Genomic DNA, 27,191 nt, shown 5'->3' on the forward strand with positions numbered 1-27,191 from the left:
ACAATGATCAATGAACTGTCATCACAGCATTACATCACAGAGTAGATTTTACTGAAGTATTTTTTATACTCATAGTTGAACAATGAACTATCATTACAGCATTACATTAAAGAGTAGATTTCATTGAAGTGTTTTTGTAAACATAGTTTGACAATGAGCTGTCATCAGAGCATTACATCACAGAGTAGATTTTACTGAAGTATTTTTGTAGACACAGTTGAACAATGAACTTTCATCACAGCATTACATCACAGAGTAGATTTTATTGAAGTATTTTTGAAGACATAGTTTAACAATAAGCTGTCATCACAGCATTACATTAAAGAGTAGATTTCATTGAAGTATTTTTGTAGACACAAATGATCAATGAACTGTCATCACAGCATTACATCACAGAGTAGATTTTATTGAAGTTTTTTTGTAGACATAGTTTAACAATGAGCTGTCATCACAGCATTACATCACAAAGTAGATTTTACTGAAGTATTTTTGTAGACACAGATGAACAATGAACTCTCATCACAGCATTACATCACAAAATTTATTTTATTGAAGTATTTTTGTAGACACAGATGAACAATGAACTATCATCACAGCATTATCATAGAGTAGATTTTACTGAAGTATATTTGTAGACACAGTTGAACAATGAACTGTCATCACAGCATTACATCACAGAGTAGATTTTATTGAAGTATTTTTGTAAACATAGTTTGACAATGAGCTGTCATCACAGCATTACATCACAGAGTAGATTTTACTGAAGTATTTTTGTAGACACAGTTGAACAATGAACTGTCATCACAGCATTACATCACAGAGTAGATTTTATTGAAGTATTTTTTGTAGACACAGATGAACAATGAACTGTCATCACAGCATTACATCACAGAGTAGATTTTACTGAAATATATTTGTAGACACAGATGAACAATGAACTGTCATCACAGCATTACATCACAGAGTAAATTTTATTGAGTATTTTTGTAGACATAGTTTAACAATAAGCTGTCATCACAGCATTACATTAAAGTGTAGATTTCATTGAAGTATTTTTGTAGACATAGTTGAAGAATGAACTTTCATCACAGCATTATATAACAGAGTAGATTTTATTGAAGTATTTTTGAAGACATAGTTTAACAATGAGCTGTCATCACAGCATTACATTAAAGAGTAGATTTTATTGAAGTATTTTGGTAAACATAGTTTGACAATAACATGTCACCATAGCATTACATCACAGAATAGATTTTACTAAAGTATTTTGTAGACACAGATGAACAATGAGCTCTCATCACAGCATTACATCACAGATTAGATTTTATTCAAATATTTTTGAAGACACAGTTGAAGAATGAACTGTCATCACAGCATTACATCACAGAGAAGAATTATTGAAATATTTTTGTAGACATAGTTGAAAAATGAACTGTCATTACAGCATTACATCACAGAATAGATTTTATTGAAGTATTTTTGTAGACATAGTTTAACAATGAGCTGTCATTACAGCATTACATCACAGAGTAGATTTTACTGAAGTATTTTTATACTCATAGTTGAACAATGAACTATCATTACAGCATTACATTACAAGAGTAGATTTTATTGAAGTGTTTTTTGTAAACATAGTTTGACAATGAGCTGTCATCACAGCATTACATCACAGAGTAGATTTTACTAAAGTATTTTTGTAGACACAGATGAACAATGAACTGTCATCACAGCATTACATCACAGAGTAGATTTTATTGAAGTATTTTTTGAAGACATAGTTTATTAATGAGCTGTCATCACAGCATTACAGTAAAGAATAGATTTTATTGAAGTATTTTTGAAAACATAGTTTGAACAATGAGCTGTCATTACAGCATTACATCACAGAGTAGATTTTACTGAAGTATTTTTGTAGACAGAGATGAACAATGAACTGTCATCACAGCATTACATCACAGAGTAGATTTTATTGAAGTATTTTTGAAGACACAGATGAACAATGAACTGTCATCACAGCATTATATCACAGAGTAGATTTTACTGAAATACATTTGTAGACATAGTTGAACAATGAACTGTCATTTCAACATTACATCACAAAGTTGATTTTATTGAAGTATTTTTATAGACATAGTTTGAAAATAAGCTGTCATCACAGCATTACATTAAAGTGTAGATTTCATTGAAGTATTTTGTAGACATAATAGAAGAATGAACTGTCATCACTGCATTATATCAAAGAGATTTTATTGAAGTATTTTGAAGACATAGTTTAACAATGAGCTGTCATCACTGCATTACATTAAAGAGTAGATTTTATTGAAGTATTTTGTAAACATAGTTTGACAATGAGCTGTCATCACAGCATTACATCACAGAATAGATTTTACTAAAGTATTTTTGTAGACACAGATGAACAATGAGCTGTCATCACAGCATTACATCACAGATTAGATTTTATTCAAGTATTTTTTGAAGACACAGTTGAAGAATGAACTGTGATCACAGCATTACATCACAGAGAAGATTTTATTGAAGTATTTTTGTAGACATAGTTTAACAATGAGCTGTCATCACAGCATTACATTAAAGAGTAGATTTTATTGAAGTATTTTTGTAGACACAAATGATCAATGAACTGTCATCACAGCATTTCATCACAGAGTAGATTTTACTGAAGTATTTTTATAGACATAGTTGAACAATGAACTATCATTACAGCATTACATTAAAGAGTAGATTTCATTGAAGTGTTTTTGTAAACATAGTTTGACAATGAGCTGTCATCAGAGCATTACATCACAGAGTAGATTTTACTGAAGTATTTTTGTAGACACAGATGAACAATGAACTTTCATCACAGCATTACATCACAGAGTAGATTTTGTTGAAGTATTTTTGAAGACATACTTTAACAATAAGCTGTCATCATAGCATTACATTAAAGAGTAGATTTTATTGAAGTATTTTTGTAGACACAAATGATCAATGAACTGTCATCACAGCATTTCATCACAGAGTAGATTTTATTGAAGTTTTTTTGTAGACATAGTTTAACAATGAGCTGTCATCACAGCATTACATCACAAAGTAGATTTTACTGAAATATTTGTTTAGACACAGATGAACAATGAACTCTCATCATAGCATTACATCACAAAATTTATTTTATTGAAGTATTTTTGTAGACACAGATGAACCATGAACTATCATCACAGCATTATCACAGAGTAGATTTTACTGAAGTATATTTGTAGACACAGTTGAACAATGAACTGTCATTACAACATTACATCACAGAGTAGATTTTATTGAAGTATTTTTCTAAACATAGTTTGACAATGAGCTGTAATCACAGCACTACATCCCAGATAGATTTTACTGAAGTATTTTTGTAGACACAGTTCAACAATGAACTGTCATTACAGCATTACATCACAGATTAGATTTTACTGAAGTATTTTTTGAACATACAGATGAACAATGAACTGTCATCACAGCATTATATCACATAATAGATTTTTCTGAAGTATTTTTGTAAACACAGATGAACAATGAACTATCATCACATTATTATATCACAGAGTAGATATTACTGAAGTATTTTTGAAGATATAGTTTAACAATAAGCTGTCATCACAGCATTACATTAAAGTGTAGATTTCATTGAAGTATTTTTGTAGACATAGTTGAAGAATGAACTGTTATCACTGCATTATATCAAAGAGTAGATTTTATTGAAGTATTTTTGAAGACATAGTTTAACAATGAGCTGTCATCACAACAGTATATTAAAGAGTAAATTTTATTGAAGTATTTTGGTAAACATAGTTTGACAATGAGCTGTCATCACAGCGTTACATCACAGAATAGATTTTACTAAAGTATTTTTGTAGACACAGATGAACAACGAGCTCTCATCATAGCATTACATCACAGATTAGATTTTATTCAAATATTTTTGAAGACACAGTTGAAGAATGAACTGTGATCACAGCATTACATCACAGAGAAGAATTATTGAAATATTTTTGTAGACATAGTTGAAGAATGAACTGTCATTACAGCATTACATCACAGAATAGATTTTATTGAAGTATTTTTGTAGACATAGTTTAACAATGAGCTGTCATTACAGCATTACATCACAGAGTAGATTTTACTGAAGTATTTTTATACTCATAGATGAACAATGAACTATCATTACAGCATTACATTATAGAGTAGATTTCATTGAAGTGTTTTTGTAAACATAGTTTGACATAGAGCTGTCATCAGAGCATTACATCACAGAGTAGATTTTACTAAAATATTTGTGTAGACACAGATGAACAATGAACTCTCATCATAGCATTACATCACAGAGTAGAATTTATTCAAATATTTTTGAAGACATAGTTTATTAATAAGCTGTCATCACAGCATTACAGTAAAGAATAGATTTTATTGAAGTATTTTTGAAAACATAGTTTGTCATTGAGCTGTCATTACAGTATTCAAACACAGAGTAGATTTTACTGAAGTATTTTTGTAGACAGAGATGAACAATGAACTGTCATCACAACATTACATCACAGAGTAGATTTTATTGAAGTATTTTTGAAGACACAGATGAACCATGAACTGTCATCACAGCATTATATCACAGAGTAAATGTCACTGAAATACATTTGTAGACATAGTTGAACAATGAACAGTCATTTCAACATTAGATCACAAAGTTGATTTTATTGAAGTGTTTTTATAGACATAGTTTGAAAATAAGCTCTCATCACAATATTACATTAAAGTGTAGATTTCATTGAAGTATTTCTGTAGACATAATAGAAGAATGAACTGTTATCACTGCATTATATCAAAGAGTAGATTTTATTGAAGTATTTTTGAAGACATAGTTTAACAATGAGCTGTCATCACTGCAGTACATTAAAGAGTAGATTTTATTCAAGTATTTTTGTAGACACAGATGAACAACGAGCTCTCATCACAGCATTACATCACAGATTAGATTATATTCAAGTATTTTTGAAGACACAGTTGAAGAATGAACTGTGATCACAGCATTACATCACAGAGAAGAATTATTGAAATATTTTTGTAGACATAGTTTAAGAATGAACTGTTATTACAGCATTACATCACAGAATAGATTTTATTGAAGTATTTTTATAGACATAGTTTTACAATGAGCTGTCATTACAGCATTACATCACAGAGTAGATTTTACTGAAGTATTTTTATACTCATAGTTGAACAATGAACTATCATTACAGCATTACATTAAAGAGTAGATTTCATTGAAGTGTTTTTGTAAACATAGTTTGACAATGAGGTGTCATCAGAGCATTACATCACAAAGTAGATTTTACTAAAGTATTGTTGTAGACACAGATGAACTATGAACTGTCATCATTGCACTACATCACAGTGTAGATTTTTTGAAGTATTTTTGTAAACATAGTTTGACAATGAGCTGTCATTACAGCATTACATTAAAGAGTAGATTTCATTGAAGTATTTTTGTAGACACAGATGAACAATGAACTCTCATCATAGCATTACATCACAAAATTTATTTTATTGAAGTGTTTTTGTAGACACAGATGAACCATGAACTATCATCACAGCATTATCATAGAGTAGATTTTACTGAAGTATATTTGTAGAAACAGTTGAACAATGAAATGTCATTACAACATTACATCACAGAGTAGATTTTATTGAAGTATTTTTCTAAACATAGTTTGACAATGAGCTGTAATCACAGCACTACATCACAGTATAGATTTTACTGAAGTATTTTTGTAGACACAGTTCAACAATGAACTGCCATTACAGCATTACATGACAGAGTAGAATTTATTGAAGTATTTTTGAAGACATAGTTTGAAAATGAGCTCTCATAACAGCATTACATTACAGATTAGATTTTACTGAAGTATTTTTGTAGACACAGATGAACAATGAACTGTCATCACAGCATTATATCACAGAGTAGATGTCACTGAAATATATTTGTAGACACAGATTAACAATGAACTGTCATCACATTATTATATCACAGAGTAGATATTACTGAAGTATTTTTGAAGATATAGTTTAACAATAAGCTGTCATCACAGCATTACATTAAAGTGCAGATTTCATTGAAGTATTTTGTAGACATAGTTGAAGAATGAACTTTTATCACTGCATTATATAAAGAGTATATTTTATTGAAGTATTTTTGAAGACATAGTTTAACAATGAGCTGTCATCACAACAGTACATTAAAGAGTAAATTTTATTGAAGTATTTTTGAAGACACAGATGAACCATGAACTATCATCACAGCATTATCACAGATTTGATTTTATTCAAATATTTTTGAAGACACAGTTGAAGAATGAACTGTGATCACAGCATTACATCACAGAGAAGAATTATTGAAATATTTTTGTAGACATAGTTGAAAAATGAACTGTCATTACAGCATTACATCACAGAATAGATTTTATTGAAGTATTTTTATAGACATAGTTTGACAATGCGCTGTCATCACAGCGTTACATCACAGAATAGATTTTACTAAAGTATTTTGTAGACACAGATGAACAACGAGCTCTCATCATAGCATTACATCACAGATTAGATTTTATTCAAATATTTTTGAAGACACAGTTGAAGAATGAACTGTGATCACAGCATTACATCACAGAGAAGAATTATTGAAATATTTTTGTAGACATAGTTGAAAAATGAACTGTCATTACAGCATTACATCACAGAATAGATTTTATTGAAGTATTTTTATAGACATAGTTTACAATGAGCTGCCATTACAGCATTACATCACAGAGTAGATTTTACTGAAGTATTTTTATACTCATAGTTGAACAATGAACTATCATTACAGCATTACATTAAAGAGTAGATTTCATTGAAGTGTTTTTTGTAAACATAGTTTGACATAGAGCTGTCATCAGAGCATTACATCACAGAGTAGATTTTACTAAAGTATTTTTTGTAGACACAGATGAACTATGAACTGTCATCATTGCACTACATCACAGAGTAGATTTTTTGAAGTATTTTTGTAAACATAGTTTGACAATGAGCTGTCATCACAGCATTACATTAAAGAGTAGATTTCATTGAAGTATTTTTGTAGACACAAATGATCAATGAACTGTCATCACAGCATTTCATCACAGAGTAGATTTTATTGAAGTTTTTTTGTAGACATAGTTTAACAATGAGCTGTCATCACAGCATTACATCACAAAGTAGATTTTACTGAAATATTTGTGTAGACACAGATAAACAATGAACTCTCATCATAGCATTACATCACAGAGTAGATTTTATTCAAATATTTTTTGAAGACATAGTTTATTAATAAGCTGTCATCACAGCATTACAGTATAGAATAGATTTTATTGAACTATTTTTGAAAACGTAGTATGTCATTGAGCTGTTATTACAGCATTCAAACACAGAGTAGATTTTACTGAAGTATTTTTTGTAGACAGAGATGAACAATGAACTGTCATCACAGCATTACATCACAGAATAGATTTTATTGAAGTATTTTTGTATACATAGTTTAACAATGAGATGTCATTACTGTATTACATCACAGAGTAGATGTTACTGAAGTATTTTTGTAGACATAGTTGAACAATGAAATGTCATTACAGCATTACATCACAGAGTAGATTTTGTTGAAGTATTTTTGAAGACATAGTTTAACAATGAGCTGTCATCACAACATTACATCACAGAGTAGATTTTATTGAAGTATTTTTGAAGACACAGATGAACCATGAACTATCATCACAGCATTATCACAGATTTGATTTTACTGAATATTAATTGTAGACACAGTTGAAGAATGAACTGTAATTACAATATTACATCACAAAGTTGATTTTATTGAAGTGTTTTTTATAGACATAGTTTGACAATGAGCTGTCATCACAGCGTTACATCACAGAATAGATTTTACTAAAGTATTTTTGTAGACACAGATGAACAATGAGCTCTCATCATAGCATTACATCACAGATTATATTTTATTCAAGTATTTTTGAAGACACATTTGAAGAATGAACTGTGATAAGAGCATTACATCACAGAGAAGAATTATTGAAATATTTTTGTAAACATAGTTGAAGAATGAACTGTCATTACAGCATTACATCACAGAGTAGATTTTACTGAAGTATTTTTATACTCATAGTTAAACAATGAACTATCATTACAGCATTACATTAAAGAGTAGATTTCATTGAAGTGTTTTTGTAAACATAGTTTGACAATGAGCTGTCATCAGAGCATTACATCACAGAGTAGATTTTACTGAAGTATTTTTGTAGACACAGATGAACTATGAACTGTCATCATAGCACTACATCACAGAGTAGATTTTATTGAAGTATTTTTGTAAACATAGTTTGACAATGAGCTGTCATCACAGCATTACATCACAGAGTAGATTTTACTGAAGTATTTTTGTAGACACAGTTGAACAATGAACTTTCATCACAGCATTACATCACAGAGTAGATTTTACTAAAATATTTGTGTAGACACAGATGAACAATGAGCTGTCATCAGAGCATTACATCACAGAGTAGATTTTACTAAAGTATTTTTGTAGACACAGATGAACTATGAACTGTCATCATTGCACTACATCACAGAGTAGATTTTTTGAAGTATTTTTGTAAACATAGTTTGACAATGAGCTGTCATCACAGCATTACATTAAAGAGTAGATTTCATTGAAGTATTTTTGTAGACACAAATGATCAATGAACTGTCATCACAGCATTTCATCACAGAGTAGATTTTACTGAAGTATTTTTGTAGACACAGTTGAACAATGAACTTTCATCACAGCATTACATTACAGACTAGATTTTACTGAAGTATTTTTGTAGACACAGATGAACAACGAAATGTCATCCCAGCATTATATCACAGAGTAGATGTCACTGAAATATATTTGTAGGCATAGTTGAACAATGAACTGTCATTACAATATTACATCACAAAGTTGATTTTATTGAAGTGTTTTAAAGACATAGTTTGAAAATAAGCTGTCATTACAGCATTATATGACAGAGTAGATTTTATTGAAGTATTTTTGAAGATATAGTTTAACAATAAGCTGTCATCACAGCATTACATTAAAGTGTAGATTTCATTAATGTATTTTTGTAGATATAGTTGAAGAATGAACTGTTATCTCTGCATTATATCAAAGAGTAGATTTTATTGAAGTATTTTTGAAGACATAGTTTAACAATTAGCTGTCATCACAGCACTACATTAAAAAGTAGATTTTATTGAAGTATTTTGGTAAACATAGTTTGACAATGAGCTGTCATCACAGCGTTAGATCACAAAATAGATTTTACTAAAGTATTTTTGTAGACACAGATGAACAACGAGCTCTCATCATAGCATTACATCACAGATTAGATTTTATTCAAGTATTTTTGAAGACATAGTTGAACAATGAACTGTCATTACAGCATTACATCACAGAATAGATTTCATTGAAGTGTTTTTGTAAACATAGTTTGACAATGAGCTGTCATAAGAGCATTACATCACAGAATATATTTTATAGAAATATTTTTGTAGACATAGTTTAACAATGATATGTCATTGCTGCATTACATCACAGAGTAGATTTTGTTGAAGTATTTTTAAGACATAGTTTAACAATGAGCTGTCATCACAACATTACATCACAGAGTAGATTTTATTGAAGTATTTTTGTAGACATAGTTGAAAAATGAACTGTCATTACAGCATTACATCACAGAATAGATTTTATTGAAGTATTTTTGTACACATAGTTGAACAATGAACTATCATTACAGCATTACATCACAGAATAGATTTTATTGAAGTATTTTTGTACACATAGTTGAACAATGAACTATCATTACATAATTACATTAAATAGTAGATTTTAGTGAAGTATTTTTGTAGACACAGTTGAACAATGAACTTTCATCACAGCATTACATCACAGAGTAGATTTTATTGAAGTATTTGTGAAGATATACTTTAACAATGCGCTGTCATCACAGCATTACATCACAGAGTAGATTTTATTGAAGTATTTTTGTAAACATAGTTTGACAATGAGCTGTCATTACACTATTACATCACAAAGTAGATTTTACTGAATTGTTTTTGTTGACACAGATGAACAATGAACTGTTATCACAGCATTACATCACAGAGTATATTTTACTGAAGTATTTTTTGAAGACATGGTTTAACAATGAGCTGACATCACAGCATTACATTAAAGAGTAGATTTTATTGAAGTATTTTTGAAAACATAGTTTCACAATGCGCTGTCATCACAGCATTAGGTCACAAAATAGATTTTACTAATGTATTTTTGTAAACACAGATGAACAATGATCTGTCATCACAGCATTACATCACAGAGTAGATTTTGTTCAAGTATTTTGGAAGACATAGTTTAACAATGAGCTGTCATCACAGCATTACATTACAGACTAGATTTTACTGAAGTATTTTTGTAAACACAGATGAACAATGAACTGTCATCACAGCATTACATCACAGAGTAGATTTTATTGAAGTGTTTTTGTAGACATAGTTTTACAATGAGCTGTGATCACAGCATTAAATCACTGAGTAGATTTTATTGAAGTATTTTTAAACATAGTTTGGCAATGAACTGTAATCACAGCATTACACCATAGAGTAGATTTTAGTGAAGTATTTTTGTAGACACAGATGAACAATGAATTGTCATCACAGCATTACATCACAGAGTATATTTTATTGAAGTATTTTTGTAGACACAGATGATCAATGAACTGTCATCACAGCATTTCATTACAGAGTAGATTTTATTGAAGAATTTTTGTAGACAAAGTTGAAGAATGAACTGTCATCACAGCATTACATCACGGAGTAGATTTTATTGAAGTATTTTGTAGACATAGTTTGACAGTGAAGATTGTTTGCTTTTATGTTGTAACACCAAATACTTCTTAAAGGTTTTTTAGTTTATTTATAACTGAAATTTATTTTTTTTTGTAATTTTTATTGGTTAAATCTGAAAGATATCACTTATGTTAAATTTAAATGGTTTTAGTTATTTCTCAGTTATAAAAATATTGGCTAGTTACAAAATATTACCCAGTTATGATTAGTGTTGATCAGTGCGGCACTTTCCAATATCCAAGTTTTGGACGTATACGCGTCAAGCCCCATTAAAATAAAAATGTGATAATTTTAAGATAAAGTTGTTTTACAGTGTTCCTGTTATCCATTCGTTTCTCATTATTTCTAATAATGTATTCAGAAGAATCGTATGTAATAATATTTTTAGCCTCGGCATAACGGCTCTTAAAATACCTCTAAGTATTTGAAGTAGAAACTTTCAGGGCCCGGCATTACAGATGTGCCATTACAGAGCGTATCGTCAGTAAAGGTAATTTTTTTCTCTCTTTATTTTTAAGTTGTTGTAAAAATTCCGATAATTAATATATATAGAAATATAACTGCACAGAAGTTCTAAAACAAAGTTTAAGCAAGAAAGAAAGTCGAATATACAGAGCACATTTGAATATCAGTAAAATTAGTAACAATAGAAGAACGTAAGAAACATAGTTTGAACTTTTGTATTTTTTTACACCTATTTTTTTTTGCTTTTCTTTCACTTACGTAATTTATTTACAACAGATGATTCGCCACTACTGTTTCATCACACTTTCAAATTTTGTAGTGCATACTGGAAGGGATTTACATATTTTGAAAAACTGGTAAAAACGACCTTTACACTCCAGATATATTCATTTTGACCACTGTTTCGCTTTTGCGGCTTTCTCAGGGTTAACATGTCAGTTCTAGGCTTCATATACTAATGATCTGTTTGTTATACGTATGAGGTAATTTATTGGTTTCCACTAGTGGTGATTCGTGTGTTATATATATAGGGTTTTTGGTTGTAGTTATTTCAAAGGATTTCAAGAGTTATCACCATTGATGCTTATAGTTTATTGTTTTTTTTCTTCTTAAGCTGCCAAAAAACATGGTTAATTAACAGCTGGAGCTACTTGTTCCTTGTATTTCCTGTAAGAACTTCCTTGTGGTGGGAACTTTAAAGTCCTGGTTCTGATGAACTAGTAATTAAAACTTGCGGTTCTAATTAAATTATTATAATTTAATCTGCTGTTGTGTCTAACATTACAGAAAAGACTAGATTGCTTGTATACTGAAAAATATAAACTGAAGAAGAAAACCGTGTGTCTTTTATTATCAGTACAGATAATGTTAACTGAAGAAGAGAACTGTGTCTCTATTATGATCAGTAAGTGAACCAAACAGCCTAGCCTTTTCAGCCGTGGGGGCGTTATAATGTGATGGTCATCTCAACTAGAGTTGGCAATGGGTGGTGATGACTATATGCCTGTTCTCTTGTCTTTCACTGCTAAATTAAGGAAGGCTGACGAAGATAGCCCTCGTGAAAATGTGCACGAAATTCAACCAAACAAAACTTCAGATGAACTAACAGGCAGAGTATTACTTCAGGCGGGGACATAAATAGTATAATGATATGAATAGTATAATAATATACATGGAAGTACTATAATTAGATTGAGAAGATAAGAACCGTAATATATCAGAAAAAAATCAATATTAAACAATATCTTGCAGGATGTTTTGAAACAACATCGGACCTATTGGCTGTCCCATCCTTTCAACTAAATTAAACGGCCCGGCATGGTCACGTGGGTTAAGGCGTTCGACTCGTAATCTGAGGGTCGTTGGTTCGAATCAAAACATGCTCGCCCTTTCAGTTGTGGGGCGTATAATATGACGGTCAATCCCACTATTTTTTGGTAAAGTCTAGTCTTACACTGCTAAATTAGGGACGGCTAGCGCAGATAGCCCTCGTGTAATTTTGCGCGAGAATACAAAACAAACAAACAAAACAACTAAATTAAAACAGTTAATAAATATAATTTTAAGTTCAACTAAACCAGCCCTTATCATTCATATATGTACCGAGCTTTTACTAAAACTCACTTAAGTTTACTGCCTTTAGGTATTTCGAAAGGCCAAACAACCTGTTAGAAAACTGTTTGTTTTCGCTATTCATACTGTTCAAACTGTTTAGTGTGAACAAAGATGATGCATCAACACTGCCAATTCCCTTTGCAATGTTAAACACCTCATTAAGTTCTAATCTAACTCTTTTTTGTTTTCAAGAGAGACAATTTGAAAGATTTCAGCCTCTCTTCGTACGACAACCACTCCACCCCAGATACCGTTCTGATGACTCTACTCTGAACCCTTTCCAATAATTCAATGACCTTCTAAGGTAAGATACTCATGAGTGAACATAATATTCTAAGTGTTACCTAACCAGTGACCTGTACAACGAAATTTTAACTTTTTTATACTTGTATTCAATATTTCTTTAGACACAACTTAAAATCCTATTTGCCCTACCACTAGCAATAGTACGCTGCTCGGGTGGCTTTAAAGACTGATCAACCATACACCAAGATCCATTTCCTTCATGACACTGTTAAAATATCATACTCTAATGCAACTCTTGCTTATATGCTACTGGAAAAACTTTATTATTACGCAACGTACAACCCCTACTTCGCGAAAGTTTAATCCTGTGTGTATGTAAATTCGCGATAGTGATCATGATTTTCCTGTTTTGCTTCAGTTTCCCATCATAGAGAACTTTATTTTTATCCATTCTTAGAATGCAGATGTGGCATCATGAATACGTCACACGCGGATCTAATGTACAGGTGTCATCTATATAAATATAATAGTACTGTCTGTTGTATGTCTATGTAAATACTTTGCAGAGTGCAGGTAGATTTTCATCAGTACTGGTATATAGATTCATTAGATCCCTGGGGAAATAAATATAAATTTTTCAATTCTACATTTTTCAGTTCTTTTTATCACTACTTTGTCCCTGTTGATTGATATTCGCCAAATTTGGCATGAAGGTTTGTTTGGTTTATGAGGAGATACAAGCAAATTTATTATTTCAGATTTGGTGTTTTGCTGGTTTTATGGGCTTTTTTAAAAAATTATATATCAAGGAAACAGCTTTTCATGTTCTAAGATAACCTTTCATTAATCATGAATTTACATAACTTTTGTCCAGGGTATGGGTAACCGAGCTAGTACTTATAATTCAAATTATGATAGCCCACATACATTATCTTGCATTTATTATAACTCAAACCCATCTGCAATTTATTTGCTCAACACATTAAATGATTTAAATCCTTTTGTAAGTCAGTAGCATCCTCTTCACAACTAGTAACACCCAAGAACTCAATATCAGCTACAAATGTAAGTAGTTTTTCTTTGTCATTGATGTAAGTCATAAAAACCTAAGATCCTAAGAGTGAGCTCTGAGGTACCCTACTTGTAACATTAATCCAGTTTGATTTGTAAAAGCCCTCTGCTTTCTTCTATACAGCCACTCTTCTATACAATTTGCTAATTTACCCTTCACACCTACATGGAAATTTTTACAAGCCTTTTATGTGGCACCTTGTGAAAGGATTTCAGAAAATTCAAATAGCCTTTAAATAACCAAAAATCCAGTATCCTTTTCAAAGAATTTTATACGATTTGTAAGGCAAGATGTTGATCACGTTTCCTACCCAATAAGATTCTAATCTTTGATAAATAACTTTGTGAAGCATGTTTTATTCGACTTTTCAAAACTCTTCCCACAACTGATGTAAGACTAATAAGTCTATAATTACTAGAGCAATTTTTACGATTTCTCTTGAAAAGACAAGTTACATTAGTCAACTTCTAATCATCTGATACCTACTCAAACTAATAAAACAGTAGCAAGTAGTTCACATACACTATATTTAACTTTCTTCATAACCCTTAGGGAAATATTATCTGACCAAGGAACCTATTGTTTTTTCAAACTTCCCAATTTTTTTCTTAACAAACCCAAACTAATTAATTTACCTTCGAAACATACACTGCTGGACAAAATTTTAAGGCTAATGAACATACAAAAAAAATATGCATTTTGCATTGTTAGACTCAACCACTTATTTGACTAGAGATTCGAAAGATGAAAATAAGAAAAGAGAAAATAAAAATAAAAAACTGTTTTAGTATTTAATAGGGAAAATGTGAACACTATGAAATTAGCCTAAATACTAGCTGGTGAAAAGTTTAAGACCATACCAAAAAGAAGTCCTAAACAGGGTAGGAATTGCCCAACAAGAGGTCTCAGTAGAGAGTTGCACGGCCGTCATTGCGAATACCTGCAAACATTCGCTTTGGCATGGTCGATATAAGCGTTTGCAGAAGGCTGGCTGGAATGTTATTCCAAGTAGTGAAGATGGTTTCACGAAGATCATGCACTGTTTGAAACTGACGTCCATTTCCATAGACTTCCCTTGCCATCCACCCCCAAACATTTTCAATGGGGTTCAGTTCGGACGAACACGCGGGATGGTCCAAAAGAATCACGTTATTCGCCATGAAAAAAGTCCTTTATCTTGCGGGCATTGTGGATTGCATCGTTGTCCTGCTGAAAGATCCAGTCATTTCCACACAATCGAGGGCCTTCAGTCAATAAGGATGCTCTCTCCAACATGCCAATGTAGCCAGCTGCTGTTTGACGCCCCTGTATAACCTGAAGCTCCATTGTTCCATGGAAGAAGAAAGCACCCCAGATCATGATGGAACCTCCTACACTGTGTTATGTAGAAAAGTCTCCAGTGGAATATCTTATCGTGCCAGTAACGTCGGAAGCCATCTGGACCATCCAGGTTAAATTTTTCTCATCAGAGAACAAAATCTTCGTCCACTTTTCTACGTCATATGTTTGCTGCTTCTCAGCAAAGTTTAACCGAGTTGTTTCGTGATGTGGAAGAAGGCGTGGTCTTTGAAGACGTTTACGGGTTTTAAAGCTCTTCTCTTGTAGATGCCGTCTTATTGTTCTTGAGCTGCATTCTGCGTCCGTAAAGGCCTTAATCTGGTTCGAAGAGCGGCTGGTGCCTTGCGGGACAACAAATAAAATCCTCCTGTTCAACTCCGGCGAAATTTTCTTGGGCCGACCACTTGATATTCTCGTTCCGTATCCCTTAGGGTCTTTTAAGAAATTTGCAACAGCAGTTTTACTACGTGCAATCTTACCAGCGATGACACGTTGAGAGAGACTTTGCTTTTGCAGCTCGACAATTCTACCACGTTCAAACTCTATCAACTTTTTGCCATGTTTTTACCCAATGTAACACAAGAGATATCAGTGGGAGATGTTGACAACGCTAATGCTTGAACACAAATGACTAAATTTCGATACGTGTTTACCGATTAACGCTTCGTTTCAGTGTGGTCTTAAACTTTTGACCAGCTAGTATTTAAGCTAATTTCATAGTGTTCATATTTTCAATATTAAATGCTAAAAAGGTTTCTATTTTCCCTTTTCTTAGTTTCATCTTTTGAAGCTCTACTCAAATAAGTGGTTAAGTCTAACAACGCAAAATGCATATTTTTTGCTTTATGTTCATTGGCCTTAAAAGTTTGGCCAGCGATGTACTTATATAAAAGTTTGATGAAACTTTCTGTCTTTAAGTGTATTTTTTTGACATGACGAAAAGTACCACATTTACTTTACTTTAAATGAAAACAAATGTTTTTGAACCATTTCTACATTAACCATAACTGATAATTTATTTGTTTGTTTAATATTTATTAATTAACTTATTAATCTATTATTTTATGACATAAAAAGCCAAGGTTATTACCATGTCTTTTTCGTGTTTCACATCAATCTCTCTGAGGTGCGGAAACAGAAAACTGTAAAAATAAAAACGTATTCTACCAAAATACTAGGCTTATTTTATAGATTTAATAAAAGAAATATTTTATATTTCGATGTAAACCTGTTTATTTTGGTTTGGTGGTTAAACACACCCTTAATAATTATTGTACTATTAGTTTAGCAGAGTTTTATTTCTGTGAGAATATAAGGTATTTAGAAAAAGTCTACCTTACATTTAGCAGGGATTTTTTGTTTCTTTCAAGCTATTAGAAATACCACATAATGTTTTTTATAAGTTTTAATTCAAATAAGTTAGTAAAAAGGATGGTTGAATGTTTCATTGCTTAACATTTAGGCCCGGCGTGGCCTAGCGCGTAAGGCGTGCGACTCGTAATCCGCGGGTTCGCGCCCGCGTCGCGCTAAACATGCTCGCCCTCCCAGCCGTGGGGGGTGTATAATGTGACGGTCAATCCCACTATTCGTTGGTAAAAGAGTAGCCCAAGAGTTGGCGGTGGGTGGTGATGACTAGCTGCCTTCCCTCTAGTCTTACACTGCTAAATTAGGGACGGCTAGCACAGATAGCCCTCGAGTAGCTTTGTGCGAAATTCCCAAACAAACAAAGCTTAACATTTAGTGATTGGGACTAATTTTCTAGTTTATAAAAAAATATGTGATATTAAAATAAAATTACGTAAAGATTGGTTTCTTTAAGTAACGAGTACATCTATATAAAAATTAATTTTTTTACAAAAGGTTTGATTCGGGGACGTTATTTTGAGAATTAAACATAACTTTACTTGTTTGGATTCTGACAACCAGTGCCACATGCCTCGGTATCATTCTCTTTGTTTTTCTCTCGAGTTTCATGTGACACGTCCGATTTATTAGGCCTAAAATCGGAAAGTAAAATGTGAGAAATACAGAGATTCTTGCTGTGGAAGAAATACAGAAACGATGGAAGTCAGATGGAACTTCTTACGTCGTGGCAGAGACTTGTTTAAAGCATTCCTCATGTATCGTCAGCATTAAAAAAAATAAACGAATAACTCACAGGAAAAAAATATAAACAAGTTATTTAAGTATTGACACTATCATACGTCCTTAAATAATTTGGAATAATCGTAACTTACATCCATGAAACCGTAACAGCTGAATGAAAAAATGTTATCCACAACCAACCACGTAATACACATAATGAAACTGAAAATTAAAAAAATAGTTGCAAGCCTATTTGTTCCTGTTTGTTAAAAGTTTCATTGTGTATAATACAACTTGTATGGTGAACACTATATGCACCCTTGTGCAAATTAATTGAAACAATACGGAAAATTACAATTTTTAAATTTTTTTGCGTTTTATTTCTGAGAATCCAAATATTACTCATAAATTAATACATGATATGACCGCCTTAATTTTTGAGAAGATCATTAATCCGCTTTGGCATCGAGTCCACGAATTGACTGCAATCTTTACTAATTTTTGGATTGCGGTACCACACCTCAATTATGGCCTCAATTAGCTTATCTTTCGTAGTATAGTCTTTTCCCCGAAGCCTTTCTTTACAAATCGCCCAAAGGTTTTCAGTAGGATTTAAGTCCGGAGAGTTTCCAGGCCAGTCCAGCACCTTTATTCGCGTTATAGTCATAAAATTCTTCACAAGTTTCGATGTGTGACACGGAGCCAGATCTTGCTGAAAAATGCCAGATCCATCTGGAAATCTCTTTTTCAATTCTGGAACGACTCTTATCTGTAAAACGTCGATGTACTGTAGTCATCGCATCATATCTTTCACGATATGTAAGCCTCCGACGCCATAGTAGCTGAAAAAGCCCCAAAACATCTTCTTCAAGGGATGTTTTACGAACTGATTGATGTGAAATCCTCGAAGTTTCTTGCCTGGAGGTCTGCAAACATGTAGACTTCTTTGACCCTGTACGAAGAAATGAGTCTCGTCACTGAATAACTCCTTCCTCCATTGTTCTTGCGTCCAGTTCTTGTATTTCAGACCCCATTGATACCGTTTTTTCTTCATTGAGTTGGTAAGAAGTTGTTTTTTGACTGGTCTCCTTGCTCTTCTAATGCAATTTCAAATGACGTAATATTCCTCAAAATTTCGTCATATATCCCAAAATAGATCGACCGTATTGCATAACACAGGTAATGACGCCGTCTGTGTGAGAAAATGACTATTAAAGGAAATCAGCGGGTCCAGCGAGCCTACACCGGCCGCCATGCTGAAAATATTGTAAAATGACCATTTGTTTCAATTAATTTGCACAAGGGTGTATATATATATTTCTTGATTTATATCCAAAAGTGATGGAAACCATTCCCTGGTATAATACAACATGTAACCATAATATTTCTTGTCTGTTACATATAAAGGTGATATAAGCCATCTTATTTTATATAAGACAACCAGAATAGCTCACAACACAGATATTTGATAATTATATGTACAAAGATGAGTTAAACCGTTTCTTAAACTTTCATGATTTCATACCCATATACTTGTAAGTTATTTTCACATGCCAATTTAAACGTTTCCAGGTACGCAAGGCATCCTTGAGTTAAATTAAATAGATGTATATATATATATATATATATATATAGGCTACATAGAAATGTGAGATAAACCGCTTCCTTCTATACAAAGACTTTCTGATTTCTAATTATTCTAATTATACTAATATTTTAAGGCTGAAAGTATCCAAGTATTATGAATAAAACTACGTAGCTCTAAAATCTTTACATTTACAACAAAAAGGGAATAATACAGTCCTTGAGATTTCATACTGCAACTTGGAATAGCTGAGAAAATGAATATGTAGACGAGAATCAATAGAGTTTAATCCAAGGATTACATTTATCGCTCTTTTTTAGTTCCTGTGATGACCGCCTGGTGTAATTTGACTCTTGTATATGTACTTCATGGTTGGAATTTGAAGACATACCTAAGATGAACTGGTGTGAGCAGTATTAACTTAGATAAGAAATCTCCTGATTACTGAAAGACATTCTAACATTAAGAATGAGCCGTTTGTTTGAAGTTATTTATTTTTAGTTTATATTTAAGTAAAATAATTTTAATTTACAATCTTCTGTTCGTTTGAGAATCTGGCATTACATGGGAAAAAAATGGATGTTTATTCATTGTTTACCCACAAAATCTTGTGATGTCATGCTGTTATATCAACTCAACTGATGATATTCAACGTCATGTCATGTAGTGTCATCATTAAAGCTCACAAACACCGTTGAATGTTACTCTTATTGTTACTATAGCTCTCTAGTATTGTTCAACACCATATTTAATGGTATCATTCAGAGCCAGTTGCACTTTTAACGCCACATTTAATGTTATCATTCAATGCCCAATAGTACTCTTAATACTACTGTTAATATTATAATACAGAGCCCAGTAGTACTGTTAACAACGAATTTATTGTTATGATTCAGAATACACTAGTACTGTTAACACCAAATTTAAACTTAACATCTAGAGTACAGTACTACTGTTAACACAACATTTAATGTTATCATTCAGGGCTCAGTAGCACCGTTAACATCACATTTAAAGTTATAATTCAGAGCCTAGTAATACTGTTGACACAACATTTAATGTTATCATTCAGGGCTCAGTAGCACCGTTAACATCACATTTAAAGTTATAATTCAGAGCCTAGTAATACTGCTAACATCACATTTAATGCTATCATCTACAGGCCGGTATAACATACAAACATAACATTTAAAGCTATCATGTAGAGCCAGTAATATTCTTAACAGAAAATGTATACCTTAAAATATAGTAGGTGCTGAAAGGAAGGCTATTGTTTAAGACTGAATAACACAGTTAACTGCCTTAAAAATATACTATTTACTGAATGTAAAGTTATTATTTAACGCGATAAAATATATTTAATCACCTTAACAAAATGTACTACTCACTGAAAGTAATGTTATTATTTAAGACCGATTAATACAGTTACCCGCCTCAATAAAATGTACCACTTACTGAATGTAGCGTTATATAAGACCGTATAATATAGCGAACTACTTTAACAAAATGGAGTACTTAATGAATGTAACGTTATTATTTAAGACCGCATAATATAGTTAGCAACCTTAACAAATTGTAATAATTATTAAAAGTAAGGTTATTATTTAAGACCGCATAATACAGTTACTCACCATAACAAAATGCATAACTTACTGAATGTAACATTATGATTTAAGACCATACTATACAGTAGCAACCTTAACAAAATGTAGTACTTACTCAAGGTAACGTTATTATTTAGGACTATAACAAAATGTAGTACTTACTGAATCTGACATTATTATTTAAGACCGTATAATACCGTTGACACCCCGTACAAAATGATATACTCACTGAAGGTAACATTATTATTAAAGACCGTATTATACAGCTAACCACCTTAACAAAGTGTTTCACTTACTGAATGTAACGTTATTATTTAAGACCATATAATACAGTTAGCCACCTCAAAAAAGTAGTATTTCCTGAAAAGAACGTTATTATTTAAAACCTGGTAATACAGTTTACCATCTTAACGAAATGTTGTACTTACTGAATGTAACGTTATTATTTAAGATCATGTTATACAATTAGCCAATTTATCAAAATGTAGTAGTTACTGAATGGAACGTTATTACTTAAAACTATATAATACCCTTAAAATCTTAACAAAATGTAGTAGTTAGTGAATGGAACGTTATTATTCGAGACCCCATAGTACAGTTAACCACCTTTACTTTCAGTATGTACTACTGAAAAGAAAGCTATTATTTAAGACATTTTAACACAGTTAACCACATTAAAAAATTACTACTTAATCAATGTAATGTTAATATTTAAGAACATATAATACATTTAACCACCCTAAGGAAGTGTAATATTTACTGAATGGGACGTTATTATTTAAAAGCTCGTAATACAGATAACCACCTCAATAAAACATAGAACTTACTAAAAGTAACATTATTATTTAATACCATATAACACAGTTAACCACCTTAATAAAGTGTAGTAGTTACTGAATGTGACGTTATTATTTAAGAGCGCATAAAAGAGATAACCATTTTAACAAAATGATGTACTTACTGAATTTAACGTTATTATTAAAGGCCATATACTACCGTTAACCACCTTCACAAAATTTACCACTTACTGAATGGAACGTTATTATTTAAAACCATATAATACAGTTAGCCACCTCAACAAAATGTTGTACTTTACTGTATCTTACACTATTATTTAAGACCATTCTCTACAGTAGCCACCTTACGAAGTGTAGTAGATACTGAATGGAACGTTATTATTGAAGACCGCATAATACTGATAATCACCTTGACAAAATATGGTACTTATTGAACGTAACGTTATTATTGAAGACCGCATAATACTGATAACCACCTTGACAAAATATGGTACTTATTGAACGTAACGTTATTATTTAAGACCGTGTAATAAAATTAACCACATTAACTAAACGTAGAGCCTACTGAAAGTAAAATTATAATTTAAGACCATATAAAATAGTTAAGCACATTAACAAAATTTACTACTTACTGAAAGAAACCTCATTATTTAAGACCATATTGTACATTAACCACCTTGGCAAAATATGGTACTTATAACATGTAACGTTATTATTTAACATTATATAATACAGTTAACCTAAACCTTAAAAAAATGTTGTACTTACTAAATGTAACGTTATTATTCAAGGTCTTATAATTCAATTAACAACATTAACAAACTGTAGTACTAACTGAAAGTAACATTAATATTAAAGATTGTATAATACAATTAACTACCTTCACAAAATGTTGTGATTACTAAATGTGACGTTGATATTTAAGACCGGAAAATACAGTTAACCATCTTAATAAAACGTGGAATATAGTAAATGCAACGTTATTACTTCACAACTTTTAACACAGTTAAACAAATTAGAAAAATGTTGTATTTACTGAATCTTATGTTAATATTTAAGACCGTATAATACAGTGAATCACATTAACAAAATGTAGTACTTACTAAATGGAACGTTATTATTTAAGACCATATAATACCGTTAAAACCTTAACAAAATGTAGTAGTTAGTAAATGTAACGTTATTATTCAAGACCGCATAATACAGTTAACCACTTTAACAAAATTTACTACTTACTGAATGTAATGTTAATATTTAAGAATGTATAACACATTTAATAACCTTAAGAAAGTGTAGTATTTACTAAATGGGACGTTATTATTTAAAAGCTCATAATACAGATAACCACCTCAATAACACATAGAACTTACTGAAAGGTACCTTATTATTTAATACCACATAACACAGTTAACCAGATTAATAAAGTGTAGTAGTTACTGAATACGATGTTATTATTTAAGAGCGCATAAAAGAGATAAATACTTTAACAAACTGATGTACTCACTCAATTTAACGTTATTATTAAAGACCGTATATTATAGTTAACCACCATAACTAAGTGTAATAGTTACTGAAAGGTACGTTGTTATTTAAGAGGGCACAATACATATTACCACCTTACAAAATATTTTACTTACTGAATTTCACGTTATTACTGAAGACCTCATAATACAGTTAACCACCTTAATAAAACGTAGCACCTACTGAAAGTAAAGTTATTATTTAAGATCATATAAAACAGTTAACCACATTAAGAAATTTACTACTTACTGAAAGTAACGTTATTATTTAAGACGTACGATACAGTTAACCACCTTAAGAAAATTTACTACTTACTGAAAGTAACATTATTATTTAGCACCGTATAATACAGTTAACCAACCTTAATAAAATATAGTACTTGATGAATGTAACGTTATTATTTAAGACCATGTAATACAGTTAACCCCCTTAAGAAAATGTAGTATTTATTGAATGTAATGCTATTATTTGAGACTGTACAATACAGTTAACCTCCTTATCAAAATGCAGTACTTATTGAAAGTAACATTATTATATAAGACCATATAATACAGCTATCCACCTTAACAAAATGTAGTACTACTTACTGAATGTAAGGTTATTAGTTAAGACCATATAATACAGGTACCTCCTGAACAAAATGTAGCACTTACTGAATGTAATGTTATTAATTAAGATTGCATAATACAGTTACTTACCTTAACAAAATGTAGTACTTACGATATGTAACTTTATTATTTAGCGCCGTACAATACAGTTAACTACTTCAACAAAATGTTGAACTTACTGGATGTATCCTTATTATTTGAGACCGTATAATACAGTTAACTACCTTAAGAACGATATTGTACTTACTGAACAGAACCTTAATAATATTCGCCGATTGCTGACTGCTTACTATGAAGGATTATTGCACTAACATATTTGATTTTGCTACCGGTTGTCGATAGAATGTAAATTGTCCATTGTTTTGTATCTAAGATCAAATAAATACGTTCTAGGAGTCTTGATTACTTTAACTTCCACACACGTAAAGTAACATTGTGTACTGAGACTGTCCGGTATTGTTATTTAACTTTGTGTATCTCCTTTGTTATGTTAATATTTTGCTGTGATTCTCAAATCTAGTAATGCTAAGGCAGCAGTGTGTTTTTTTTTATATTAGTCACTTTCGCTGAATTGGCAGAGAATGTTATGTTGTCCATCTGTTTATGTAACCACTTAAAATGCTACTAGTCTACGATATTGGAGAGAACCTTAGTTAATATTTTTTTAATCATTTATTGAGTTAGTAGATTCTTCATCGAAAACAACTGTTTATTTTTCCATCAAAGTGGGCGTAGGAAGAATTATATGTTATAAATACAACTTGCTACAAGCAAATGTTTTACATATGAAATCCTCAAACATTCAGTAGTTGGGTGTCTGCACTTCTTATAGAAGCCATTCACTATAGACCCTCGAGACAGTATTTGTTATGAAAACATATAACCTTACCCGTTTTCAATACTCTAATCTTCTCTGCTACACTGTTATACATGAATGCTAGGACCGAACAGACTTTGTTTGCACTACGAGTCCATAATGCTTGATTGTTGCACATTTTCTCGTTGTAAATGAAAGTGGGCGTGTTTGTTACAGTAAAGGCCTTATAAAGTGCGTGTTTTAATCAGCACATCCTGAATGTTTAATGTTTTAATCACACTGATAAACCGAGACGAAATTTTCATGTTCAAAATATGTAAACACGTAAAAACAAGTTATCTAGTAATTAACATTCTTCATGTGATTGGCGAGTGCATTACTAATGCAGAAATTAAATGTGGTTTTAAATAACAAATGAATATCTACTATAAATTGTAGATCTTAGCAATTTTTAGGGTTGTCACAGGCATTTGCGAAGGGACAGGAGTAGTTGAATTATGGACATTGTGGGTTAAATCATCCATTAATTACTTACTCCATTTGATGTCCCGTGCTTGCTGTCTTCTTGTTTATTTACGTTTCTTTTTTCGTTATTTCTTATAGATGAACGATTCTAAGAACTATTTCCACTGGTATTTTCCTTTAAAGATATACCATTTATACTTTCCTGACATATAGTACAATGTTTCTTTTTATTTTCTTGACGTCTCTATATGTTGACGTTGCGCTAGTGAACGTATTTGTGTTTGTGTTCATAAATGTTATAATTTCACACTCAATATTAGATGCATGACTGTTTTAACAACGCTTTTACTTTTCATTAATAACAATACTTTACCGTTGCGAATAGTGCTTATGTTCTATAAAACTGTAAAGTGATCAATGGCTTTCCTTTTCATATCTCACAAAACAGATATCCTAGTGGCTCTTATTCTTTTACATAACACAGTTTTTGTTTTTCAAAATAACTACATCCATATGGTTATATCCATGTAAAAACAAAACACTTTCATCTTATGGTTATATCTTGTTGCTAGGTGAGGTACGATCTAAACTGCTGCTAAACATTGAGTCACCATGGAGATTCGTAGCAACGGTACGTAGACGTAAAATAGACGGTGAAGTAGCAACAGAAATATTAATAAGTAAATTACTGTATATACATTTTTATTGGTCTTTTCATGTCTCTCGTGGTAAAAATAAGAAAAAAAAAGAGAAACTGAGCAACACTTATTCTGACAGTCAAAAACTAATCACATTCACGAAGACGTAAGTAACGCCATCTACTAATATGTATTAGAACAAATAACAGGAATATAGATGAAAATATGTGCTTGTAATAATAATAATAATAATACAGACAGATTAAAGTCTTCTGTATTTAGTTCTAACTTCAAGTAACGAGTTTTTTCCCCACCCATTAGAAACTAGGACTAAAAAATGGATATTTGTATTCACAAGTTTTAACACAGAATTCGTCACCATGCAATTGATCGACATAAATGATATTTTGTGGCTATGTAGAACAGAGTTAGTCATCGAAATATAGATTGTACGCGCATTTACATGTCTATAAGCTAACAAGTAGAGTAATTAATTATTTGGTACTTTACCAGTTCTTTACTTCATAATTTTATTATTCGGGTATAAAAGTATATTTTTTCCTTATTTTTTAAACACGAAAGTAATTACAATGTTATATTCCGTAAGCACATTTGTGGGTTTGTGGGCTAGGTTTAAATAATATAGTAAAGTTGTAAAGTAAACCCTAAAAATTGCAAGAGTTTTATCACAGGAAGAAGAAAAATACATTAACAATTTTTTTGAAAGGGGTGTTCTCTCGCGCACATCCCATTAGAGCGTCTATTCTTAGTTTGTTCTTGAACTAATTGAACATAACATTTTTAAAGATGGGGTAGAAGCTACTGAAAAATAGTTACATTTTATGTTAATGACATATCCTCATTATCTATGATATTTAACTTTATGTAAAAGCAGTTTATGGTTAATAAAATATCCTCATTATCTATGGTGTTTAATTTTATATAAAACCAGTTTATATTTAATAATATATCCCCATTATATATATACCTACTATTTGTATATCCCATTTATACTAAACCAATTTATGAAACAATGCGTGAGAGTGATACGAAGTCAGGTTAAATCGGATAAAGTCGTTTGAGGAAAACCTGTCGTAGAGTGCTTTTAGGCCTAGTTCAATATTAAGTAATTAGACAGAGCAATAATATTGTGAAAAGTGGTGAAATGTAGTTGATAAATGGGCAACATTTCAAATTTGTAGACGAGTGACGTTTTATGGAGATAGTTACATTAGCCGTTAGTGACGTATGATGACGAGTGAACAAAACTAGCTGTACGTTCCAATATAGCGCCATTTCTTCACTAAATTGTGATAGTTATATAAGGAAGCTTCTGCAGTGATACAGGAT

The sequence above is a fragment of the Tachypleus tridentatus genome, chromosome 9 (genome assembly GCF_004210375.1).
Source record: "Tachypleus tridentatus isolate NWPU-2018 chromosome 9, ASM421037v1, whole genome shotgun sequence".
Classification (NCBI taxonomy): Eukaryota; Metazoa; Arthropoda; class Merostomata; order Xiphosura; family Limulidae; genus Tachypleus; species Tachypleus tridentatus.